This window comes from Narcine bancroftii, chromosome 6, assembly GCF_036971445.1.
Source record: "Narcine bancroftii isolate sNarBan1 chromosome 6, sNarBan1.hap1, whole genome shotgun sequence".
NCBI classification, from domain to species: Eukaryota; Metazoa; Chordata; class Chondrichthyes; order Torpediniformes; family Narcinidae; genus Narcine; species Narcine bancroftii.
In genome coordinates, this window is record NC_091474.1 from 227,441,445 (window position 1) to 227,458,044 (window position 16,600).

General features: G+C 43.8%; 14 non-coding genes and 13 pseudogenes across 14 annotated transcripts; all 27 read left to right on the forward strand.

Moving 5' to 3' along the window:
• The first annotated feature begins 156 nt into the window (after positions 1-156).
• On the forward strand, positions 157-275 carry LOC138737920 (5S ribosomal RNA). The gene has a single exon (XR_011341349.1). It is a non-coding gene; the product is annotated as a 5S ribosomal RNA (ribosomal RNA).
• Positions 276-925: 650 nt separating this feature from the next.
• On the forward strand, positions 926-1,044 carry LOC138738182 (5S ribosomal RNA; annotated as a pseudogene).
• A 339-nt stretch (positions 1,045-1,383) lies between these two features.
• On the forward strand, positions 1,384-1,502 carry LOC138738087 (5S ribosomal RNA). Its single transcript, XR_011341480.1, has one exon. It is a non-coding gene; the product is annotated as a 5S ribosomal RNA (ribosomal RNA).
• A 642-nt stretch (positions 1,503-2,144) lies between these two features.
• On the forward strand, positions 2,145-2,263 carry LOC138738066 (5S ribosomal RNA; annotated as a pseudogene).
• A 330-nt stretch (positions 2,264-2,593) lies between these two features.
• Positions 2,594-2,712, forward strand: LOC138737988 (5S ribosomal RNA). Its single transcript, XR_011341417.1, has one exon. It is a non-coding gene; the product is annotated as a 5S ribosomal RNA (ribosomal RNA).
• A 642-nt stretch (positions 2,713-3,354) lies between these two features.
• LOC138738067 (5S ribosomal RNA) lies at positions 3,355-3,473 on the forward strand (annotated as a pseudogene).
• Positions 3,474-3,803: 330 nt separating this feature from the next.
• Positions 3,804-3,922, forward strand: LOC138738277 (5S ribosomal RNA). Its single transcript, XR_011341503.1, has one exon. It is a non-coding gene; the product is annotated as a 5S ribosomal RNA (ribosomal RNA).
• A 642-nt stretch (positions 3,923-4,564) lies between these two features.
• On the forward strand, positions 4,565-4,683 carry LOC138738068 (5S ribosomal RNA; annotated as a pseudogene).
• A 330-nt stretch (positions 4,684-5,013) lies between these two features.
• On the forward strand, positions 5,014-5,132 carry LOC138738069 (5S ribosomal RNA; annotated as a pseudogene).
• A 330-nt stretch (positions 5,133-5,462) lies between these two features.
• LOC138737760 (5S ribosomal RNA) lies at positions 5,463-5,581 on the forward strand. Its single transcript, XR_011341212.1, has one exon. It is a non-coding gene; the product is annotated as a 5S ribosomal RNA (ribosomal RNA).
• Positions 5,582-6,223: 642 nt separating this feature from the next.
• Positions 6,224-6,342, forward strand: LOC138738070 (5S ribosomal RNA; annotated as a pseudogene).
• Positions 6,343-6,672: 330 nt separating this feature from the next.
• Positions 6,673-6,791, forward strand: LOC138737910 (5S ribosomal RNA). The gene has a single exon (XR_011341339.1). It is a non-coding gene; the product is annotated as a 5S ribosomal RNA (ribosomal RNA).
• A 645-nt stretch (positions 6,792-7,436) lies between these two features.
• On the forward strand, positions 7,437-7,555 carry LOC138737921 (5S ribosomal RNA). Its single transcript, XR_011341350.1, has one exon. It is a non-coding gene; the product is annotated as a 5S ribosomal RNA (ribosomal RNA).
• Positions 7,556-8,203: 648 nt separating this feature from the next.
• On the forward strand, positions 8,204-8,322 carry LOC138738183 (5S ribosomal RNA; annotated as a pseudogene).
• Positions 8,323-8,663: 341 nt separating this feature from the next.
• On the forward strand, positions 8,664-8,782 carry LOC138738099 (5S ribosomal RNA). The gene has a single exon (XR_011341481.1). It is a non-coding gene; the product is annotated as a 5S ribosomal RNA (ribosomal RNA).
• A 645-nt stretch (positions 8,783-9,427) lies between these two features.
• On the forward strand, positions 9,428-9,546 carry LOC138737922 (5S ribosomal RNA). Its single transcript, XR_011341351.1, has one exon. It is a non-coding gene; the product is annotated as a 5S ribosomal RNA (ribosomal RNA).
• Positions 9,547-10,196: 650 nt separating this feature from the next.
• LOC138738184 (5S ribosomal RNA) lies at positions 10,197-10,315 on the forward strand (annotated as a pseudogene).
• A 339-nt stretch (positions 10,316-10,654) lies between these two features.
• LOC138738111 (5S ribosomal RNA) lies at positions 10,655-10,773 on the forward strand. Its single transcript, XR_011341482.1, has one exon. It is a non-coding gene; the product is annotated as a 5S ribosomal RNA (ribosomal RNA).
• A 642-nt stretch (positions 10,774-11,415) lies between these two features.
• LOC138738207 (5S ribosomal RNA) lies at positions 11,416-11,534 on the forward strand (annotated as a pseudogene).
• A 330-nt stretch (positions 11,535-11,864) lies between these two features.
• Positions 11,865-11,983, forward strand: LOC138738032 (5S ribosomal RNA). Its single transcript, XR_011341462.1, has one exon. It is a non-coding gene; the product is annotated as a 5S ribosomal RNA (ribosomal RNA).
• A 642-nt stretch (positions 11,984-12,625) lies between these two features.
• Positions 12,626-12,744, forward strand: LOC138738071 (5S ribosomal RNA; annotated as a pseudogene).
• Positions 12,745-13,074: 330 nt separating this feature from the next.
• Positions 13,075-13,193, forward strand: LOC138737767 (5S ribosomal RNA). Its single transcript, XR_011341219.1, has one exon. It is a non-coding gene; the product is annotated as a 5S ribosomal RNA (ribosomal RNA).
• A 642-nt stretch (positions 13,194-13,835) lies between these two features.
• LOC138738072 (5S ribosomal RNA) lies at positions 13,836-13,954 on the forward strand (annotated as a pseudogene).
• A 330-nt stretch (positions 13,955-14,284) lies between these two features.
• On the forward strand, positions 14,285-14,403 carry LOC138738073 (5S ribosomal RNA; annotated as a pseudogene).
• A 330-nt stretch (positions 14,404-14,733) lies between these two features.
• On the forward strand, positions 14,734-14,852 carry LOC138737989 (5S ribosomal RNA). Its single transcript, XR_011341418.1, has one exon. It is a non-coding gene; the product is annotated as a 5S ribosomal RNA (ribosomal RNA).
• A 651-nt stretch (positions 14,853-15,503) lies between these two features.
• Positions 15,504-15,622, forward strand: LOC138738185 (5S ribosomal RNA; annotated as a pseudogene).
• A 339-nt stretch (positions 15,623-15,961) lies between these two features.
• On the forward strand, positions 15,962-16,080 carry LOC138738122 (5S ribosomal RNA). The gene has a single exon (XR_011341483.1). It is a non-coding gene; the product is annotated as a 5S ribosomal RNA (ribosomal RNA).
• The last annotated feature ends 520 nt before the right edge of the window (positions 16,081-16,600 follow it).

Below are 16,600 nucleotides of genomic sequence, written 5' to 3' on the forward strand. Positions count from 1 at the left end.
TCCCTCTGTCGCTCTCTGCTTCACTTCTCTCTCTCTAGGACTGTCTATATTGAAATGTTTTGCTTGTCTTATTTGTTGTATTGTTCCTGAGTGTGCAGTGGCATATGTGTGTGTGCTGGTGAGTTGGTTAAGGGGTGTCAGAAGCAGGCACCTGCCGCCTACGGCCATACTAGCCTGAAAACGCCCGATCTCGTCTGATCTCGGAAGCTAAGCACGCTCAGTCCTGGTCAGTACTTGGATGGGAGACCGCCTGGGAATACCAGGTGCCGTAGGCTTTTGCCTCTCACTACCAACCCATTTTTCTTCTATTCTGCTTCTCTCTCTCTCTCTTTCTCTATATCTTTTTTCTCTTTCTTTCTCTCTTCCTTTCATTCCATCATTCATTCTCCTTTAATCCTTCTCATTCTTTCACATTATGCCTCATTCTATTTCTCAACCTACTTTGATGCACTCTTGCTTTCTTCTCTCACTCACTCTTTCTCTATTTTATATCTCTCATACTCTCTCTCTTTTCTTTCCTCTCTCTGTCACTCTCACTCTTTCTTTCTTTTATTCCTTCATTAATACTTTCCCTTTTAATCCTTCTCATTCTTTAAGTAATCCTGCATCATTCTATCTCTTTCTTTAATCTACTTTCACACTCTCTTACTTTCTTGTCTCACTCACTTTTGCTCTATTTTCTATCTGTCACACTCTCTCTTTACTTTTCTCTCTCTCACTCACTGTTGCTCTGTCTCTCTCTGTCTTTCACTCGCTCTCTCTCTCCCTCGGTCGCTCTCTGCCTCACTTCTCTCTCTCCTCCTCTCGGATTGGCTCTATTGAAATGTTTTGCTTGTCTTATTTGTTGTATTGTTCCTGAGTGTGCAGTGGCATATGTGTGTGTGCTGGTGAGTTGGTTAAGGGGTGTCAGAAGCAGGCACCTGCTGCCTACGGCCGTACTAGACTGAAAACGCCCGATCTCGTCTGATCTCGGAAGCTTACCAGGCTCAGGCCTGGTCGGTACTTGGATGGGAGAGCGCCTGGGAATACCAGGTGCCGTAGGCTTTTGGCTTTCAGCACCCACCCATTTTTCTTTCTTTCGATTTATCTATCTGTCTCACTTTCTTTCTTTCTTTCTCTTCCTTTCATTCATTCTCTTTCAGTCTTTCTCATTCTTTCACTCATACTCACTCACTCACTGTCGCTCTGTCACTCACTTCTCTATCTCTCTCTCTCTGTCTCTCTCTCTCGCTCCCTCGGTCGCTCTCTGCCTCACTTCTCTTTCTCTTCCTCTTGGATTGGCTCTATTGAAATGTTTTGCTTGTCTCATTTGTCCTGCGTGTGCAGCGGCCATGTGTGTGTGCTGGTGAATTGGTTAAGTGTTGTCAGAAGCAGACACCTGCCGCCTACGGCCATACTAGCCTGAAAACGCCCGATCTCGTCTGATCTCGGAAGCTAAGCAGGCTCAGGCCTGGTCAGTACTTAGATGGGAGACCGCCTGGGAATACCAGGTGCCGTAGGCTTTTGCCTCTCACTACCAACCCATTTTTCTTCTATTCTGCTTCTCTCTCTCTCTCTTTCTCTATATCTTTTTTCTCTTTCTTTCTCTCTTCCTTTCATTCCATCATTCATTCTCCTTTAATTCTTCTCATTCTTTCACATTATGCCTCATTCTATTTCTCAACCTACTTTGATGCACTCTTGCTTTCTTTCTCTCACTCACTCTTTCTCTATTTTATATCTCTCATACTCTCTCTCTTTTCTTTCCAATCTCTGTCACTCTCACTCTTTCTTTCTTTTATTCCTTCATTAATTCTTTCCCTTTTAATCCTTCTAATTCTTTAAGTAATCCTGCATCATTCTATCTCTTGCTTTGATCTACTTTCACACCCTCTTACTTTCTTCTCTCACTCACTTTTTCTCTATTTTCTATCTGTCACACTCTCTCTTTACTTTTATCTCTCTCACTCACTGTTGCTCTGTCTCTCTCTGTCTTTCACTCGCTCTCTCTCTCCCTCGGTCGCTCTCTGCCTCACTTCTCTTTCTCTTCCTCTTGGATTGGATCTATTGAAATGTTTTGCTTGTCTTATTTGTCCTGCGTGTGCAGCGGCACATGTGTGTGTGCTGGTGAATTGGTTAAGTGTTGTCGGAAGTAGACACCTGCCGCCTACGGCCATACTAGCCTGAAAACGCCCGATCTCGTCTGATCTCGGAAGCTTACCAGGCTCAGGCCTGGTCAGTACTTGGATGGGAGAGCGCCTGGGAATACCATGTGCTGTAGGCTTTTGGCTTTCAGCACCCACCCATTTTTCTTTCTTTCGATTTATCTATCTGTCTCACTTTCTTTCTTTCTTTCTCTTCCTTTCATTCATTCTCTTTCTGTCTTTGTCATTCTTTCACTCATACTCACTCACTCACTGTCGCTCTGTCACTCACTTCTCTATCTCTCTCTGTCTCTCTCTCTCTCGGTCGCTCTCTGCCTCACTTCTCTTTCTCTTCCTCTTGGATTGGCTCTATTGAAATGTTTTGCTTGTCTTATTTGTCCTGCGTGTGCAGTGGCACATGTGTGTGTGCTGGTGAATTGGTTAAGTGTTGTCAGAAGCAGACATCTGCTGCGTACGGTCATACAAGCCTGAAAACGCCCGATCTCGTCTGATCTCGGAAGCTAAGCAGGCTCAGGCCTGGTCAGTACTTGGATGGGAGACCGCCTGGGAATACCAGGTGCCGTAGGCTTTTGCCTCTCACTACCAACCCATTTTTCTTCTATTCTGCTTCTCTCTCTCTCTCTTTCTCTATATCTTTTTTCTCTTTCTTTCTCTCTTCCTTTCATTCCATCATTCATTCTCCTTTAATTCTTCTCATTCTTTCACATTATGCCTCATTCTATTTCTCAACCTACTTTGATGCACTCTTGCTTTCTTTCTCTCACTCACTCTTTCTCTATTTTATATCTCTCATACTCTCTCTCTTTTCTTTCCAATCTCTGTCACTCTCACTCTTTCTTTCTTTTATTCCTTCATTAATTCTTTCCCTTTTAATCCTTCTAATTCTTTAAGTAATCCTGCATCATTCTATCTCTTGCTTTGATCTACTTTCACACCCTCTTACTTTCTTCTCTCACTCACTTTTTCTCTATTTTCTATCTGTCACACTATCTCTTTACTTTTATCTCTCTCACTCACTGTTGCTCTGTCTCTCTCTGTCTTTCACTCGCTCTCTCTCTCCCTCGGTCGCTCTCTGCCTCACTTCTCTTTCTCTTCCTCTTGGATTGGATCTATTGAAATGTTTTGCTTGTCTTATTTGTCCTGCGTGTGCAGCGGCACATGTGTGTGTGCTGGTGAATTGGTTAAGTGTTGTCAGAAGTAGACACCTGCCGCCTACGGCCATACTAGCCTGAAAACGCCCGATCTCGTCTGATCTCGGAAGCTTACCAGGCTCAGGCCTGGTCAGTACTTGGATGGGAGAGCGCCTGGGAATACCATGTGCTGTAGGCTATTGGCTTTCAGCACCCACCCATTTTTCTTTCTTTCGATTTATCTATCTGTCTCACTTTCTTTCTTTCTTTCTCTTCCTTTCATTCATTCTCTTTCTGTCTTTGTCATTCTTTCACTCATACTCACTCACTCACTGTCGCTCTGTCACTCACTTCTCTATCTCTCTCTGTCTCTCTCTCTCTCGGTCGCTCTCTGCCTCACTTCTCTTTCTCTTCCTCTTGGATTGGCTCTATTGAAATGTTTTGCTTGTCTTATTTGTCCTGCGTGTGCAGTGGCACATGTGTGTGTGCTGGTGAATTGGTTAAGTGTTGTCAGAAGCAGACACCTGATGCCTACGGCCATACTAGCCTGAAAACGCCCGATCTCGTCTGATCTCGGAAGCTAAGCAGGCTCAGGCCTGGTCAGTACTTGGATGGGAGACCGCCTGGGAATACCAGGTGCCGTAGGCTTTTGCCTCTCACTACCAACCCATTTTTCTTCTATTCTGCTTCTCTCTCTCTCTCTTTCTCTATATCTTTTTTCTCTTTCTTTCTCTCTTCCTTTCATTCCATCATTCATTCTCCTTTAATTCTTCTCATTCTTTCACATTATGCCTCATTCTATTTCTCAACCTACTTTGATGCACTCTTGCTTTCTTTCTCTCACTCACTCTTTCTCTATTTTATATCTCTCATACTCTCTCTCTTTTCTTTCCAATCTCTGTCACTCTCACTCTTTCTTTCTTTTATTCCTTCATTAATTCTTTCCCTTTTAATCCTTCTAATTCTTTAAGTAATCCTGCATCATTCTATCTCTTGCTTTGATCTACTTTCACACCCTCTTACTTTCTTCTCTCACTCACTTTTTCTCTATTTTCTATCTGTCACACTATCTCTTTACTTTTATCTCTCTCACTCACTGTTGCTCTGTCTCTCTCTGTCTTTCACTCGCTCTCTCTCTCCCTCGGTCGCTCTCTGCCTCACTTCTCTTTCTCTTCCTCTTGGATTGGATCTATTGAAATGTTTTGCTTGTCTTATTTGTCCTGCGTGTGCAGCGGCACATGTGTGTGTGCTGGTGAATTGGTTAAGTGTTGTCGGAAGTAGACACCTGCCGCCTACGGCCATACTAGCCTGAAAACGCCCGATCTCGTCTGATCTCGGAAGCTTACCAGGCTCAGGCCTGGTCAGTACTTGGATGGGAGAGCGCCTGGGAATACCATGTGCTGTAGGCTTTTGGCTTTCAGCACCCACCCATTTTTCTTTCTTTCGATTTATCTATCTGTCTCACTTTCTTTCTTTCTTTCTCTTCCTTTCATTCATTCTCTTTCTGTCTTTGTCATTCTTTCACTCATACTCACTCACTCACTGTCGCTCTGTCACTCACTTCTCTATCTCTCTCTGTCTCTCTCTCTCTCGGTCGCTCTCTGCCTCACTTCTCTTTCTCTTCCTCTTGGATTGGCTCTATTGAAATGTTTTGCTTGTCTTATTTGTCCTGCGTGTGCAGCGGCACATGTGTGTGTGCTGGTGAATTGGTTAAGTGTTGTCAGAAGTAGACACCTGCCGCCTACGGCCATACTAGCCTGAAAACGCCCGATCTCGTCTGATCTCGGAAGCTTACCAGGCTCAGGCCTGGTCAGTACTTGGATGGGAGAGCGCCTGGGAATACCATGTGCTGTAGGCTTTTGGCTTTCAGCACCCACCCATTTTTCTTTCTTTCGATTTATCTATCTGTCTCACTTTCTTTCTTTCTTTCTCTTCCTTTCATTCATTCTCTTTCTGTCTTTGTCATTCTTTCACTCATACTCACTCACTCACTGTCGCTCTGTCACTCACTTCTCTATCTCTCTCTGTCTCTCTCTCTCTCGGTCGCTCTCTGCCTCACTTCTCTTTCTCTTCCTCTTCGATTGGCTCTATTGAAATGTTTTGCTTGTCTTATTTGTCCTGCGTGTGCAGTGGCACATGTGTGTGTGCTGGTGAATTGGTTAAGTGTTGTCAGAAGCAGACATCTGCCGCCTACGGCCATACTAGCCTGAAAACGCCCGATCTCGTCTGATCTCGGAAGCTAAGCAGGCTCAGGCCTGGTCAGTACTTGGATGGGAGACTGCCTGGGAATACCAGGTGCCGTAGGCTTTTGCCTCTCACTACCAACCCATTTTTCTTCTATTCTGCTTCTCTCTCTCTCTCTTTCTCTATATCTTTTTTCTCTTTCTTTCTCTCTTCCTTTCATTCCATCATTCATTCTCCTTTAATTCTTCTCATTCTTTCACATTATGCCTCATTCTATTTCTCAACCTACTTTGATGCACTCTTGCTTTCTTTCTCTCACTCACTCTTTCTCTATTTTATATCTCTCATACTCTCTCTCTTTTCTTTCCAATCTCTGTCACTCTCACTCTTTCTTTCTTTTATTCCTTCATTAATTCTTTCCCTTTTAATCCTTCTCATTCTTTAAGTAATCCTGCATCATTCTATCTCTTGCTTTGATCTACTTTCACACCCTCTTACTTTCTTCTCTCACTCACTTTTTCTCTATTTTCTATCTGTCACACTATCTCTTTACTTTTATCTCTCTCACTCACTGTTGCTCTGTCTCTCTCTGTCTTTCACTCGCTCTCTCTCTCCCTCGGTCGCTCTCTGCCTCACTTCTCTTTCTCTTCCTCTTGGATTGGATCTATTGAAATGTTTTGCTTGTCTTATTTGTCCTGCGTGTGCAGCGGCACATGTGTGTGTGCTGGTGAATTGGTTAAGTGTTGTCGGAAGTAGACACCTGCCGCCTACGGCCATACTAGCCTGAAAACGCCCGATCTCGTCTGATCTCGGAAGCTTACCAGGCTCAGGCCTGGTCAGTACTTGGATGGGAGAGCGCCTGGGAATACCATGTGCTGTAGGCTTTTGGCTTTCAGCACCCACCCATTTTTCTTTCTTTCGATTTATCTATCTGTCTCACTTTCTTTCTTTCTTTCTCTTCCTTTCATTCATTCTCTTTCTGTCTTTGTCATTCTTTCACTCATACTCACTCACTCACTGTCGCTCTGTCACTCACTTCTCTATCTCTCTCTGTCTCTCTCTCTCTCGGTCGCTCTCTGCCTCACTTCTCTTTCTCTTCCTCTTGGATTGGCTCTGTTGAAATGTTTTGCTTGTCTTATTTGTCCTGCGTGTGCAGTGGCACATGTGTGTGTGCTGGTGAATTGGTTAAGTGTTGTCAGAAGCAGACAACTGCTGCCTACGGCCATACTAGCCTGAAAACGCCTGATCTCGTCTGATCTCGGAAGCTAAGCAGGCTCAGGCATGGTCAGTACTTGGATGGGAGACCGCCTGGGAATACCAGGTGCCGTAGGCTTTTGCCTCTCAATACCAACCCATTTTTCTTCTATTCTGCTTCTCTCTCTCTCTCTTTTTCTATATCTTTTTTCTCTTTCTTTCTCTCTTCCTTTCATTCCATCATTCATTCTCCTTTAATTCTTCTCATTCTTTCACATTATGCCTCATTCTATTTCTCAACCTACTTTGATGCACTCTTGCTTTCTTTCTCTCACTCACTCTTTCTCTATTTTATATCTCTCATACTCTCTCTCTTTTCTTTCCAATCTCTGTCACTCTCACTCTTTCTTTCTTTTATTCCTTCATTAATTCTTTCCCTTTTAATCCTTCTCAATCTTTAAGTAATCCTGCATCATTCTATCTCTTGCTTTGATCTACTTTCACACTCTCTTACTTTCTTCTCTCACTCACTTTTTCTCTATTTTCTATCTGTCACACTCTCTCTTTACTTTTATCTCTCTCAATCACTGTTGCTCTGTCTCTCTCTGTTTTTCACTCACTCTCTCTCTCCCTCTGTCGCTCTCTGCTTCACTTCTCTCTCTCTAGGACTGTCTATATTGAAATGTTTTGCTTGTCTTATTTGTTGTATTGTTCCTGAGTGTGCAGTGGCATATGTGTGTGTGCCGGTGAGTTGGTTAAGGGGTGTCAGAAGCAGGCACCTGCCGCCTACGGCCATACTAGCCTGAAAACGCCCGATCTCGTCTGATCTCGGAAGCTAAGCACGCTCAGTCCTGGTCAGTACTTGGATGGGAGACCGCCTGGGAATACCAGGTGCCGTAGGCTTTTGCCTCTCACTACCAACCCATTTTTCTTCTATTCTGCTTCTCTCTCTCTCTCTTTCTCTATCTTTTTTCTCTTTCTTTCTCTCTTCCTTTCATTCCATCATTCATTCTCCTTTAATCCTTCTCATTCTTTCACATTATGCCTCATTCTATTTCTCAACCTACTTTGATGCACTCTTGCTTTCTTCTCTCACTCACTCTTTCTCTATTTTATATCTCTCATACTCTCTCTCTTTTCATTCCTCTCTCTGTCACTCTCACTCTTTCTTTCTTTTATTCCTTCATTAATACTTTCCCTTTTAATCCTTCTCATTCTTTAAGTAATCCTGCATCATTCTATCTCTTTCTTTAATCTACTTTCACACTCTCTTACTTTCTTGTCTCACTCACTTTTGCTCTATTTTCTATCTGTCACACTCTCTCTTTACTTTTCTCTCTCTCACTCACTGTTGCTCTGTCTCTCTCTGTCTTTCACTCGCTCTCTCTCTCCCTCGGTCGCTCTCTGCCTCACTTCTCTCTCTCCTCCTCTCGGATTGGCTCTATTGAAATATTTTGCTTGTCTTATTTGTTGTATTGTTCCTGAGTGTGCAGTGGCATATGTGTGTGTGCTGGTGAGTTGGTTAAGGGGTGTCAGAAGCAGGCACCTGCTGCCTACGGCCGTACTAGACTGAAAACGCCCGATCTCGTCTGATCTCGGAAGCTTACCAGGCTCAGGCCTGGTCGGTACTTGGATGGGAGAGCGCCTGGGAATACCAGGTGCCGTAGGCTTTTGGCTTTCAGCACCCACCCATTTTTCTTTCTTTCGATTTATCTATCTGTCTCACTTTCTTTCTTTCTTTCTCTTCCTTTCATTCATTCTCTTTCAGTCTTTGTCATTCTTTCACTCATACTCACTCACTCACTGTCGCTCTGTCACTCACTTCTCTATCTCTCTCTCTCTCTGTCTCTCTCTCTCGCTCCCTCGGTCGCTCTCTGCCTCACTTCTCTTTCTCTTCCTCTTGGATTGGCTCTATTGAAATGTTTTGCTTGTCTCATTTGTCCTGCGTGTGCAGCGGCCATGTGTGTGTGCTGGTGAATTGGTTAAGTGTTGTCAGAAGCAGACACCTGCCGCCTACGGCCATACTAGCCTGAAAACGCCCGATCTCGTCTGATCTCGGAAGCTAAGCAGGCTCAGGCCTGGTCAGTACTTAGATGGGAGACCGCCTGGGAATACCAGGTGCCGTAGGCTTTTGCCTCTCACTACCAACCCATTTTTCTTCTATTCTGCTTCTCTCTCTCTCTCTTTCTCTATATCTTTTTTCTCTTTCTTTCTCTCTTCCTTTCATTCCATCATTCATTCTCCTTTAATTCTTCTCATTCTTTCACATTATGCCTCATTCTATTTCTCAACCTACTTTGATGCACTCTTGCTTTCTTTCTCTCACTCACTCTTTCTCTATTTTATATCTCTCATACTCTCTCTCTTTTCTTTCCAATCTCTGTCACTCTCACTCTTTCTTTCTTTTATTCCTTCATTAATTCTTTCCCTTTTAATCCTTCTCAATCTTTAAGTAATCCTGCATCATTCTATCTCTTGCTTTGATCTACTTTCACACTCTCTTACTTTCTTGTCTCACTCACTTTTTCTCTATTTTCTATCTGTCACACTCTCTCTTTACTTTTATCTCTCTCAATCACTGTTGCTCTGTCTCTCTCTGTTTTTCACTCACTCTCTCTCTCCCTCTGTCGCTCTCTGCTTCACTTCTCTCTCTCTAGGACTGTCTATATTGAAATGTTTTGCTTGTCTTATTTGTTGTATTGTTCCTGAGTGTGCAGTGGCATATGTGTGTGTGCTGGTGAGTTGGTTAAGGGGTGTCAGAAGCAGGCACCTGCCGCCTACGGCCATACTAGCCTGAAAACGCCCGATCTCGTCTGATCTCGGAAGCTAAGCACGCTCAGTCCTGGTCAGTACTTGGATGGGAGACCGCCTGGGAATACCAGGTGCCGTAGGCTTTTGCCTCTCACTACCAACCCATTTTTCTTCTATTCTGCTTCTCTCTCTCTCTCTTTCTCTATATCTTTTTTCTCTTTCTTTCTCTCTTCCTTTCATTCCATCATTCATTCTCCTTTAATCCTTCTCATTCTTTCACATTATGCCTCATTCTATTTCTCAACCTACTTTGATGCACTCTTGCTTTCTTCTCTCACTCACTCTTTCTCTATTTTATATCTCTCATACTCTCTCTCTTTTCTTTCCTCTCTCTGTCACTCTCACTCTTTCTTTCTTTTATTCCTTCATTAATACTTTCCCTTTTAATCCTTCTCATTCTTTAAGTAATCCTGCATCATTCTATCTCTTTCTTTAATCTACTTTCACACTCTCTTACTTTCTTGTCTCACTCACTTTTGCTCTATTTTCTATCTGTCACACTCTCTCTTTACTTTTCTCTCTCTCACTCACTGTTGCTCTGTCTCTCTCTGTCTTTCACTCGCTCTCTCTCTCCCTCGGTCGCTCTCTGCCTCACTTCTCTCTCTCCTCCTCTCGGATTGGCTCTATTGAAATGTTTTGCTTGTCTTATTTGTTGTATTGTTCCTGAGTGTGCAGTGGCATATGTGTGTGTGCTGGTGAGTTGGTTAAGGGGTGTCAGAAGCAGGCACCTGCTGCCTACGGCCGTACTAGACTGAAAACGCCCGATCTCGTCTGATCTCGGAAGCTTACCAGGCTCAGGCCTGGTCGGTACTTGGATGGGAGAGCGCCTGGGAATACCAGGTGCCGTAGGCTTTTGGCTTTCAGCACCCACCCATTTTTCTTTCTTTCGATTTATCTATCTGTCTCACTTTCTTTCTTTCTTTCTCTTCCTTTCATTCATTCTCTTTCAGTCTTTCTCATTCTTTCACTCATACTCACTCACTCACTGTCGCTCTGTCACTCACTTCTCTATCTCTCTCTCTCTGTCTCTCTCTCTCGCTCCCTCGGTCGCTCTCTGCCTCACTTCTCTTTCTCTTCCTCTTGGATTGGCTCTATTGAAATGTTTTGCTTGTCTCATTTGTCCTGCGTGTGCAGCGGCCATGTGTGTGTGCTGGTGAATTGGTTAAGTGTTGTCAGAAGCAGACACCTGCCGCCTACGGCCATACTAGCCTGAAAACGCCCGATCTCGTCTGATCTCGGAAGCTAAGCAGGCTCAGGCCTGGTCAGTACTTAGATGGGAGACCGCCTGGGAATACCAGGTGCCGTAGGCTTTTGCCTCTCACTACCAACCCATTTTTCTTCTATTCTGCTTCTCTCTCTCTCTCTTTCTCTATATCTTTTTTCTCTTTCTTTCTCTCTTCCTTTCATTCCATCATTCATTCTCCTTTAATTCTTCTCATTCTTTCACATTATGCCTCATTCTATTTCTCAACCTACTTTGATGCACTCTTGCTTTCTTTCTCTCACTCACTCTTTCTCTATTTTATATCTCTCATACTCTCTCTCTTTTCTTTCCAATCTCTGTCACTCTCACTCTTTCTTTCTTTTATTCCTTCATTAATTCTTTCCCTTTTAATCCTTCTAATTCTTTAAGTAATCCTGCATCATTCTATCTCTTGCTTTGATCTACTTTCACACCCTCTTACTTTCTTCTCTCACTCACTTTTTCTCTATTATCTATCTGTCACACTCTCTCTTTACTTTTATCTCTCTCACTCACTGTTGCTCTGTCTCTCTCTGTCTTTCACTCGCTCTCTCTCTCCCTCGGTCGCTCTCTGCCTCACTTCTCTTTCTCTTCCTCTTGGATTGGATCTATTGAAATGTTTTGCTTGTCTTATTTGTCCTGCGTGTGCAGCGGCACATGTGTGTGTGCTGGTGAATTGGTTAAGTGTTGTCGGAAGTAGACACCTGCCGCCTACGGCCATACTAGCCTGAAAACGACCGATCTCGTCTGATCTCGGAAGCTTACCAGGCTCAGGCCTGGTCAGTACTTGGATGGGAGAGCGCCTGGGAATACCATGTGCTGTAGGCTTTTGGCTTTCAGCACCCACCCATTTTTCTTTCTTTCGATTTATCTATCTGTCTCACTTTCTTTCATTCTTTCTCTTCCTTTCATTCATTCTCTTTCTGTCTTTGTCATTCTTTCACTCATACTCACTCACTCACTGTCGCTCTGTCACTCACTTCTCTATCTCTCTCTGTCTCTCTCTCTCTCGGTCGCTCTCTGCCTCACTTCTCTTTCTCTTCCTCTTGGATTGGCTCTATTGAAATGTTTTGCTTGTCTTATTTGTCCTGCGTGTGCAGTGGCACATGTGTGTGTGCTGGTGAATTGGTTAAGTGTTGTCAGAAGCAGACATCTGCTGCCTACGGTCATACAAGCCTGAAAACGCCCAATCTCGTCTGATCTCGGAAGCTAAGCAGGCTCAGGCCTGGTCAGTACTTGGATGAGAGACCGCCTGGGAATACCAGGTGCCGTAGGCTTTTGCCTCTCACTACCAACCCATTTTTCTTCTATTCTGCTTCTCTCTCTCTCTCTTTCTCTATATCTTTTTTCTCTTTCTTTCTCTCTTCCTTTCATTCCATCATTCATTCTCCTTTAATTCTTCTCATTCTTTCACATTATGCCTCATTCTATTTCTCAACCTACTTTGATGCACTCTTGCTTTCTTTCTCTCACTCACTCTTTCTCTATTTTATATCTCTCATACTCTCTCTCTTTTCTTTCCAATCTCTGTCACTCTCACTCTTTCTTTCTTTTATTCCTTCATTAATTCTTTCCCTTTTAATCCTTCTCATTCTTTAAGTAATCCTGCATCATTCTATCTCTTGCTTTGATCTACTTTCACACCCTCTTACTTTCTTCTCTCACTCACTTTTTCTCTATTTTCTATCTGTCACACTATCTCTTTACTTTTATCTCTCTCACTCACTGTTGCTCTGTCTCTCTCTGTCTTTCACTCGCTCTCTCTCTCCCTCGGTCGCTCTCTGCCTCACTTCTCTTTCTCTTCCTCTTGGATTGGATCTATTGAAATGTTTTGCTTGTCTTATTTGTCCTGCGTGTGCAGCGGCACATGTGTGTGTGCTGGTGAATTGGTTAAGTGTTGTCAGAAGTAGACACCTGCCGCCTACGGCCATACTAGCCTGAAAACGCCCGATCTCGTCTGATCTCGGAAGCTTACCAGGCTCAGGCCTGGTCAGTACTTGGATGGGAGAGCGCCTGGGAATACCATGTGCTGTAGGCTATTGGCTTTCAGCACCCACCCATTTTTCTTTCTTTCGATTTATCTATCTGTCTCACTTTCTTTCTTTCTTTCTCTTCCTTTCATTCATTCTCTTTCTGTCTTTGTCATTCTTTCACTCATACTCACTCACTCACTGTCGCTCTGTCACTCACTTCTCTATCTCTCTCTGTCTCTCTCTCTCTCGGTCGCTCTCTGCCTCACTTCTCTTTCTCTTCCTCTTGGATTGGCTCTATTGAAATGTTTTGCTTGTCTTATTTGTCCTGCGTGTGCAGTGGCACATGTGTGTGTGCTGGTGAATTGGTTAAGTGTTGTCAGAAGCAGACACCTGCTGCCTACGGCCATACTAGCCTGAAAACGCCCGATCTCGTCTGATCTCGGAAGCTAAGCAGGCTCAGGCCTGGTCAGTACTTGGATGGGAGACCGCCTGGGAATACCAGGTGCCGTCGGCTTTTGCCTCTCACTACCAACCCATTTTTCTTCTATTCTGCTTCTCTCTCTCTCTCTTTCTCTATATCTTTTTTCTCTTTCTTTCTCTCTTCCTTTCATTCCATCATTCATTCTCCTTTAATTCTTCTCATTCTTTCACATTATGCCTCATTCTATTTCTCAACCTACTTTGATGCACTCTTGCTTTCTTTCTCTCACTCACTCTTTCTCTATTTTATATCTCTCATACTCTCTCTCTTTTCTTTCCAATCTCTGTCACTCTCACTCTTTCTTTCTTTTATTCCTTCATTAATTCTTTCCCTTTTAATCCTTCTAATTCTTTAAGTAATCCTGCATCATTCTATCTCTTGCTTTGATCTACTTTCACACCCTCTTACTTTCTTCTCTCACTCACTTTTTCTCTATTTTCTATCTGTCACACTATCTCTTTACTTTTATCTCTCTCACTCACTGTTGCTCTGTCTCTCTCTGTCTTTCACTCGCTCTCTCTCTCCCTCGGTCGCTCTCTGCCTCACTTCTCTTTCTCTTCCTCTTGGATTGGATCTATTGAAATGTTTTGCTTGTCTTATTTGTCCTGCGTGTGCAGCGGCACATGTGTGTGTGCTGGTGAATTGGTTAAGTGTTGTCGGAAGTAGACACCTGCCGCCTACGGCCATACTAGCCTGAAAACGCCCGATCTCGTCTGATCTCGGAAGCTTACCAGGCTCAGGCCTGGTCAGTACTTGGATGGGAGAGCGCCTGGGAATACCATGTGCTGTAGGCTTTTGGCTTTCAGCACCCACCCATTTTTCTTTCTTTCGATTTATCTATCTGTCTCACTTTCTTTCTTTCTTTCTCTTCCTTTCATTCATTCTCTTTCTGTCTTTGTCATTCTTTCACTCATACTCACTCACTCACTGTCGCTCTGTCACTCACTTCTCTATCTCTCTCTGTCTCTCTCTCTCTCGGTCGCTCTCTGCCTCACTTCTCTTTCTCTTCCTCTTGGATTGGCTCTATTGAAATGTTTTGCTTGTCTTATTTGTCCTGCGTGTGCAGCGGCACATGTGTGTGTGCTGGTGAATTGGTTAAGTGTTGTCAGAAGTAGACACCTGCCGCCTACGGCCATACTAGCCTGAAAACGCCCGATCTCGTCTGATCTCGGAAGCTTACCAGGCTCAGGCCTGGTCAGTACTTGGATGGGAGAGCGCCTGGGAATACCATGTGCTGTAGGCTTTTGGCTTTCAGCACCCACCCATTTTTCTTTCTTTCGATTTATCTATCTGTCTCACTTTCTTTCTTTCTTTCTCTTCCTTTCATTCATTCTCTTTCTGTCTTTGTCATTCTTTCACTCATACTCACTCACTCACTGTCGCTCTGTCACTCACTTCTCTATCTCTCTCTGTCTCTCTCTCTCTCGGTCGCTCTCTGCCTCACTTCTCTTTCTCTTCCTCTTGGATTGGCTCTATTGAAATGTTTTGCTTGTCTTATTTGTCCTGCGTGTGCAGTGGCACATGTGTGTGTGCTGGTGAATTGGTTAAGTGTTGTCAGAAGCAGACATCTGCTGCGTACGGTCATACAAGCCTGAAAACGCCCGATCTCGTCTGATCTCGGAAGCTAAGCAGGCTCAGGCCTGGTCAGTACTTGGATGGGAGACCGCCTGGGAATACCAGGTGCCGTAGGCTTTTGCCTCTCACTACCAACCCATTTTTCTTCTATTCTGCTTCTCTCTCTCTCTCTTTCTCTATATCTTTTTTCTCTTTCTTTCTCTCTTCCTTTCATTCCATCATTCATTCTCCTTTAATTCTTCTCATTCTTTCACATTATGCCTCATTCTATTTCTCAACCTACTTTGATGCACTCTTGCTTTCTTTCTCTCACTCACTCTTTCTCTATTTTATATCTCTCATACTCTCTCTCTTTTCTTTCCAATCTCTGTCACTCTCACTCTTTCTTTCTTTTATTCCTTCATTAATTCTTTCCCTTTTAATCCTTCTAATTCTTTAAGTAATCCTGCATCATTCTATCTCTTGCTTTGATCTACTTTCACACCCTCTTACTTTCTTCTCTCACTCACTTTTTCTCTATTATCTATCTGTCACACTCTCTCTTTACTTTTATCTCTCTCACTCACTGTTGCTCTGTCTCTCTCTGTCTTTCACTCGCTCTCTCTCTCCCTCGGTCGCTCTCTGCCTCACTTCTCTCTCTCCTCCTCTCGGATTGGCTCTATTGAAATGTTTTGCTTGTCTTATTTGTTGTATTGTTCCTGAGTGTGCAGTGGCATATGTGTGTGTGCTGGTGAGTTGGTTAAGGGGTGTCAGAAGCAGGCACCTGCTGCCTACGGCCGTACTAGACTGAAAACGCCCGATCTCGTCTGATCTCGGAAGCTTACCAGGCTCAGGCCTGGTCGGTACTTGGATGGGAGAGCGCCTGGGAATACCAGGTGCCGTAGGCTTTTGGCTTTCAGCACCCACCCATTTTTCTTTCTTTCGATTTATCTATCTGTCTCACTTTCTTTCTTTCTTTCTCTTCCTTTCATTCATTCTCTTTCAGTCTTTCTCATTCTTTCACTCATACTCACTCACTCACTGTCGCTCTGTCACTCACTTCTCTATCTCTCTCTCTCTGTCTCTCTCTCTCGCTCCCTCGGTCGCTCTCTGCCTCACTTCTCTTTCTCTTCCTCTTGGATTGGCTCTATTGAAATGTTTTGCTTGTCTCATTTGTCCTGCGTGTGCAGCGGCCATGTGTGTGTGCTGGTGAATTGGTTAAGTGTTGTCAGAAGCAGACACCTGCCGCCTACGGCCATACTAGCCTGAAAACGCCCGATCTCGTCTGATCTCGGAAGCTAAGCAGGCTCAGGCCTGGTCAGTACTTAGATGGGAGACCGCCTGGGAATACCAGGTGCCGTAGGCTTTTGCCTCTCACTACCAACCCATTTTTCTTCTATTCTGCTTCTCTCTCTCTCTCTTTCTCTATATCTTTTTTCTCTTTCTTTCTCTCTTCCTTTCATTCCATCATTCATTCTCCTTTAATTCTTCTCATTCTTTCACATTATGCCTCATTCTATTTCTCAACCTACTTTGATGCACTCTTGCTTTCTTTCTCTCACTCACTCTTTCTCTATTTTATATCTCTCATACTCTCTCTCTTTTCTTTCCAATCTCTGTCACTCTCACTCTTTCTTTCTTTTATTCCTTCATTAATTCTTTCCCTTTTAATCCTTCTAATTCTTTAAGTAATCCTGCATCATTCTATCTCTTGCTTTGATCTACTTTCACACCCTCTTACTTTCTTCTCTCACTCACTTTTTCTCTATTTTCTATCTGTCACACTCTCTCTTTACTTTTATCTCTCTCACTCACTGTTGCTCTGTCTCTCTCTGTCTTTCACTCGCTCTCTCTCTCCCTCGGTCGCTCTCTGCCTCACTTCTCTT